General features: G+C 35.2%; 1 pseudogene; it reads left to right on the top strand.

The window, feature by feature from the left end:
- Positions 1-728: 728 nt before the first annotated feature.
- LOC111366111 lies at positions 729-6,951 on the top strand (annotated as a pseudogene).
- The last annotated feature ends 786 nt before the right edge of the window (positions 6,952-7,737 follow it).

Here is a 7,737-nt window from a genome sequence, read left to right as displayed (position 1 = left end):
CTAACACCTATAAATACACAACCTGTGCTCATTCCAAAGGTACGTTCTTCATTATTATCCTCAGTTTATAGCCTCACGCATAAAAATTCCCTGTCTGATTTAAGCATCGGAGGGGCGACGAGCACACACCTCGTTGCCTTTGTTTCAGGTACTGAAAGGCGCAGTTCGTGTTCCATCCCAGTCATCAAGCTCGAGATTTTCAGGTGATATTTTTTGGTAGCATCAGTTATAATTTTTTTTTTTTTTTTTTTTTTTTTTTTTTTGAATTTGAGTAGTTTTTTGTTGTTTGAGATTTTGGTTGATCGTGGTGGCATTTGCGGTGATGACTATGGATGGTCGGATGTTGGGTAGATAGATGACAATGCGTGAGGATGATTGGGTTTTAACAAACATTTTTTTTATAATTATTTTACTTTAGGAAATGTAAATTCACTATTTTACCCTTCTTATTTTATTAAATTGGGTCAAATATTTAATTTAGGGGTTGACTAATGGATAAATGAATGGACTCCAACTGTAATGAAAGTTAAAGGTTTGGCATTGCGATCGTAAAAATGAAAGGGAAAGTTGTATTTTGCAATAAAATGAAACGTCTGGGACCTCCGCTGCAATTTCCTCTTTTTCTCATAGAACCATGTGAGTCAAATATTATCAAGTCGGGTTATGGTCTAAACCCGATCTATCCGCATTCTATTCTTTCTAACCCGTTCTGGTCATTTTTTACTGTAAAGAATAGTTTTAGAATCACAGTAAAAACTGTAACTCTCAACAGCCGGCGATTCCCAAAAATCCGCATCAGTTTTCCCTCCAAAATTTACTCTTTCCCTCAAACCCTAACTCCTCTAGCACTTGCGAGGGCGCCTGTAAGTCTCTTTTCTAATTACGGTTCATTTTCTTCACCAAAATTTGTAAATTCTTTTCGATTTGTCATTATGAATAAAATTGCATTTTTTAAAATTACTTCTCAAATCAATTTAAGTTGTATTTATTGCACTCTGTAGTTTCGTTCTTTTTTTTTTTTTTGATTTATTGTCGTGATTAAAATTGCCCCCCTTTTTTTAATCAGTTCTCAAATCAGTGAAAGTTCTATTCTTTACAACATCGTGTAACTTCTTTCCGATTTTTGATTGACTGACGTGATTTTTTATTTTCATGAGTTCTTAAATCAATAAAACTTCTATTCTTACCCCATTATAATTTTATTTATTTATTTATGATCATGAATAAAATTACTTTTTTTTAAAAAAAATTTTAATTGGGGTTTCCTTTTTTCAGTCTGTCATGTAGTAATTTTCTCTATTTCAAATATGCAGATGAATTGCAATGGGTGAAGCAAAATCTAATAAGAATTATTCTGCAGAGAATAATTTGAAGAACGTTGATTTAATCAACTGTTCAACGCAGCCGGCTGCAGGTTATTTTTTTCTCTGTTAATTATCTGTTCTTTTCATTTTAAGCTATTGAAATTTTTTTCCTGTTTATTTTAGGTAAATAGGTTTGACTTTCAGTTTATGGTGGAAATTAAGGGGCATAGCTTGTTCTCCAACTGAGTAATTTAAAGTTATATGTTAAAGCTTTTGTTTTGGCTCAAAAAATAGTTATCTCATAAGAAAAAAAAGAAAAAAAAATATTGCGTATTTAGTTCTAAATATAGAAGTGATTGTGAATTCACTTGCTTATTCTATGTTAATGATTTTAGTTTGAGGTGGAAATTCTATCAACATGTATTTAGTATTTGCAGAAAATCAGACATTATACGGCAAAATTGTTTTATTTTTCAATATATTTGTCTTTATATAACTAACAAAGGTTGCATTTTTTATTCTCAGAAACCTCTTTGTTGGTGATTGTGGAACTATTCAATTTGAAATTTATATATTTTTTAATGGTAAAAGATGCGTTGTTGACTTAGATTGTAATTCATGAGAAAATTCAATTGTAGTTTTGAAAATTAGCGTTAAAATTTATATGTCTAAAAAGATTGTATTTTCGATGCTGAGAAAATTAAATTTTGTTTTAGCATTTTTGGATGTATTTAAGTCCCATCATAGGGAAAGTTTATGTTGGAGTTGACAATCCGTAGAATAAATTCTTGTCGTTTATAGCATTTTGTGAATGCACATATGAATTAATGTGCATAAGTGGTGTAACAGTCTTCTTTGTTTATATTTTTTTGATAAGTACAAGTCCAAGAGATTACAAATTTTCTTCTTTGTTTATGTCTTTTGATAAGTACAAGTCCAAGAGATTACAAACTTGAAATCTTAGAAGTACAAAATAGATTTATTTAGTTACATATTTTCAATTGATTGAAGAACGATTTTAGGAGTTTGAGTTATATTCTTTTTGTTAAAATCATTTTATTAGGCTGTGTATTTAAAGCTGATAATGCCGATGAGTTTCTGCATCTGCAAAATACTGTTGATGATACTTTTCCATTGGGAGATGCATTTGAGACTCAATTGGTGAATCTTGCTGGTGAAACACAACTGTTGGATGATGTTGGTGAAACCCAAGTGCTGGATGATGTTGGCGAAACCCAAGTGCTGGATGATGTTGGTGAAACCCAAATATTGGATCGTGTTGGTGAAACCCAAGTGTTGGATCATGATGGGGAAACCCAAGTGGTGGATCATCCTGATTGCATGGAGGAGATTATGCACACGCAGTTAGTAGATGAGTGCAATGTTCAAGATGGCGCTGGTAGTGATAATGAAGGAACAGATATAACCCAAGTGTTATGTGAGACACGGGAATTATCTGATCATGATTCTTATCAAAGTGAGTGTGATTGTCCAGTTCACAAGGAGAACAAGATTGACATTGATCCTTGTGAACAAGGTGATGATGTTTGTAAGACACCAGCAGATGCTTTGAGTAATGAAGAGAATCATTCAGGTTTGTGTCTATTGAAATATGGTACCATACTTTTGCTTATTAAGATATTTGTTCTCCGATTGACACATATGAGGAAATCGATGTTGGACTTATAGGTTCCTTAGCAATTATGACTTATAAGTAACTAAGCTTTGAAATAAGCAATTTCTTTTATTAACCAAGATTGAAATAAATAAGTTACATTGATTGGAATGTAATCTAAGAGTTAATTTCAGAATTAAGCGCTTATTTATTTATTTTTATTTATTTTTATATAACATGAAGTAGGGTAAAAGTAACATATCTGCACATGTTTAGAAATAAATAGTTATGTAAAAGTAACTTTTACCTTTTTAAGCTTAACCAAGCATAATGTTATTTTGCTGCATTCTTGATTGTGCAACTATGAAAAGACGAGATAATAAATTGCAACATAAACTGTCCTTTCTAGTATTCAGTGGGCAATCATGGGAGCATTGCCCTTATTGATTGGAGATCTTTAAGAATAGGTCACATTCTTTTCATCACTGATCTTCTGGGCCTGATCATAGTTTTCTTAATTATTTTAGATGCACCTATAAATTTTTTTTTTATTTTAGATGCTGATATTTAGAGTCAATTTGGTTAAGATGCTAATCATTCTGGTAGCAAATAACTTGGTGTTGACCAGGATCTGGTCACGGTGGATTTACATCGCTGCGTGTTGCATCCATTAGGGCCTCTGGTTTGGCAGCTCGTATGAGGGCTTCTCAAGGAACTAATGCCAAGTCACGTTCTAGTAAAAGTGAAGATTCTTCTCTGGACCATCAACCAGTTTTGCAAGATGGTATACCACTTATGAGAAATTCTCCTGAGTCTGGCAGGGAAATTAATGATGTGCATATTCTAGAAGAATACAATGAAGACGGTAAGAAATCAATGAATGAAAACAGGTTTAAAGTTGGTAGTACAACTGTAAGGAAACTTTTTAAGGATGATAGAATTGAGGACATTAGACAATCACATGCTGGCCAGAAGAACATAGATGATACAGCAAAGTCGTCACTTGTTTCTGAAAACTGCTTGGCTGGTATAAGTTATGCCGATTCTCAGGAACCTGGAGAGTTATCACAAGCCAATGCACTTGAAGTTGTGGACAGATTTCTTATGCTTAATGTTGATGAGTATGAAAAGGAATTTGACATTAGAACAGCCTCAAAGAAGAAGTCAGAGGTTGTCTCAAGTGCAAAAGGAACTCGTTGTCTAGCCGCGAGTGTGTCTTTGAAAAGCATGGATGGAGAACATGGAATATATGATTGGGATGATAATTGCGAAGATGAGGGAGGGGGTGAGTTTTTCCTGAAGAAAAAAGAACTGTTTTTCGATGATGGAGGCCCAAAGCATAGACCTTTTACTGAACTTAGGAAGTCCAGAAATCATGGGAACGAAGAGCAGCAATTTGACAATAATAAAAAATTAGCCGGCTTAGTTTGCTCTGATCCAAAGTTGATGTCGCATAAACTGAGAGCAGAGGGCGAATCACTGAAGCACAAAAAAGGAAATTTCACAAAGAATCTTGCCATGAATTTGAGTGAACAGTTAAATGTGGCTTCGGGTGACGATGATAATGATGCCAACAAAGATACGCTAGACGTGGTGAGCGTAGGTCCTGACACTCAAATGGCAGCTGAAGCAATGGAAACTTTATGTTTTGAGTTGCATTTGGCTGATGGTAATGGTAATGGCTCGAAGCAAGGTGCCCAAAACATGAGAAATGATACTTGCAAAAATCAAGCAAGTAATAGAACAACAAATCGAGAACAAGACTTCAGCCGGAAGAGAACACGTTCTTCAAATGCTGGAGCTGTTACAAGACAAACCAAATCAACAAAGAGGATTAGTGCTAAATTAAATAATGCAGAGCTAAGGAAAGTTGATCGAAGATGGGCTGAGACGAGAGACGATGTTGCTTCATGTGGGAAAGTATGCTCAAGTACTCTTGCTCCCAAAATTGTTGAGCAGAAGAAGGTAAGAAGAACTCGGAAAAGAAGCAGCATCGAGATTGATGGATGTCTTTCCACTGAATCAGCAGATCGTATGTGTCAAAAAAAGTGTTGTTTGCAGGAGCAACTTGGCTCTATCACGCCCGTAGCTCATCGGACTAGGAAATGCACAGATTTGAATAGATCAAAAGTTGTTGGAAATTACTCAGTTGATTCTAGAGAGGAGATGAATGATTTGATAAGTGGTCATGTCCTTAGAAGAAGGAGAACTGCAAATTCCAGAGGTAAAAGTGCCAAACTTGTTAGCATTGAGAAACTTGGAGAATTGAGATCAATCGGAGATAAGCACTCAGATACTAAATGTTCTGGAACATCAGGTGCTTCGGGAACTGATGCATTGGGGTATCTCAGAGGAGGAAGAACTCGGCTAAAATTTCCTATTGTTGAACAAGCAGCTGATGCTCAATGTAGCGCAAGGTTAAAAAGACCACTTACTGATGCTACTTCAAGGAATAATGCCGCTGATTGTAATTTTGTTCACATGACTGAGAGAGCAAGTCCAGATAATGGAGTTAAGGCCAAGACATCTAAGCAATCTGATGGAAAAAGTGACACGGAGATTAGAAGATCTGCTGAAGAAGCAAATGGCAATGTAGAAATGTCTCCTAGAGAAAGAAATCCAATATCTGCTTCAGCTTCTTCTACTCCTGCTACTTGTATAAGACCAATAAATAATGCATCACCTATCTGTATGGGGGAGGAATATCACAAACAGTCTTGCAGGAAGAACCTGTCAAAGTTATCCCTTATGAAAGAAATCAATAGCCTGATTAGCAGTGCACCAAGATCAACGAGTACGATGAAAGACTCCAGAAAGAGGAGAGATGTCACAAATGTTCGAGTCTTGTTTAGCCAGCACCTAGATTCGGATGTTATCAAACAGCAGCAGAAGGTTCAGTTTGAGATTTATTTGCTTGCATTTGCACAAATTAATGGATCAAACTGCTCATTATCCTGTTATATTTTTGTCACAGATATTAGCTCGACTGGGGGCTTCATTTACTTCCTCTGTTTCAGACGCTACACATTTTGTAGCAGATGAATTTGTCCGCACTAGGAATATGCTAGAAGCAATTGCTTTTGGCAAACCAGTGGTCACACACTTATGGCTGGAATGTTGTGGACAAGCTAGCTGTCTCATTGATGAGAGAAATTACATACTGAGAGATGCAAGAAAGGAAAAAGAGTTTGGATTCAGTATGCCAGTTTCTTTGGCAAGAGCTTGTCAACATCCACTGCTACAGGTAAAAATCTTGCCTTTTGTTAAATTTAGATATGATATTTGTAAACTTCTCTCATAACTGTGGTGCAGGGACAAAGAGTCTTGGTAACCCAAAATACAAAGCCTGGTAAAGACATTCTGTCAAGCTTGGTGAGGTGATCGAGAGAGTTGGCAGGTCCGTGTTGAAAGATGAAAAACTTCCCGATGATCTTTTAATTTTGTCTTGTGAAGAAGACTATGACATCTGTGTGCCTTTTCTTGAGAAAGGTTGGCCTATTCTTATTAAGCAAACTTTCGCTGACAAATATATATCGGGATTTCATTTTATTATTTACTTCATCAACAGGTGCGGCTATTTACAGTTCAGAGCTTCTACTAAATGGAATAGTTACTCAGAAACTGGAGTACGAAAGGTTGGTTACTTTGCACTTCGACTGGTCGGCATGCATGTATTTTAACTTATTGGAAGCATTGATACTTATTTTTTTGTGTTGGCAGACATCGTCTCTTTGCTGATAACGTCAAAAGGACGCGTTCTACAATATGGGTAAAAAAGAAGAACCAGTATCTTCCTGTGACTAAATGCAAATAATGATTACTTTTCCTCGTACATTTAAAAGAAAAAAAAATAAAAATTACCTGACACCCCGGATACCATCCTTGTGGTTGTGAGAAAATATTTGTAAATTACGAGTATATTTCTTGTATTCATCGCCTTTGATCTTTAAGTTCTGAAGTACCCAACTCATTTTAAGTACACACCGCTGTATAAAATGGTTGTCTCTTCTTGACTGTGATTTTGTGGCTTCACCATTCTTGTTTATGACTTGATTAGTTGCTGGAATAAGTGTTTGCTATACTATTCTCAACAGAACAGGATTAAAGAAGAAAAATATCTTAGTATCTGTATGCACGCTATATTTTCCTACAACATGCATTTTGATGTATATGAAAAAAATGTCAATCAATCTCGATTGAAACATTTCTTTTGATAATTGCATTTCTTTAGCTTATCATGAGAGAATTATGATTGTTAATGCATGCACTTCTCATTATATTATGCCAGGAGAAAACAGCGGTCAGACCATGCCCATATTGCAGGGAACGTGCAGAATACGGCATTTTCTTCATTTTACATTGCTTTCGTCAATGGCGACAAAATAGTTTTTAAGAAACACTAAAATCATAAATGCTACTCTATGCAATTAGGACCCTAGTTGAAGCACATAATTATGAAATGATGAAAGGTACGAAATTGAATAATCCTAAAGATTATGAGTTGAAAGCTGCTGCACTTAAAATCTGTCAACGAAAGTATAAATTATTTACGTTAAAAGTTAAAAAGGTAAGAGCACAATAGGTGCGGCATTCATTCGATGTTGCAGTTTGAAGTGATCGATCTACTTAAGATCGGCGTCTTCACTACCAATAGCATTTATAATACTCTTGTATGTGAGTTGGAAGACTATCGTATTTTCGTTGTGTTGAAGTACTAAAATTAAAAGAAAGAGAATGTAATTTTTTGTTTATATTTTAATCTTTCACAAGGTCAATGAATGGGAGTTGTAACTTTCCATAAATTTTCCTTAATCCAAC

The sequence above is a fragment of the Olea europaea genome, chromosome 2 (genome assembly GCF_002742605.1).
Source record: "Olea europaea var. sylvestris chromosome 2, O_europaea_v1, whole genome shotgun sequence".
NCBI lineage: Eukaryota > Viridiplantae > Streptophyta > Magnoliopsida > Lamiales > Oleaceae > Olea > Olea europaea.
Note: the sequence above shows the minus strand (reverse complement) of the source record. Positions and strands in the feature narration are given on the sequence as shown.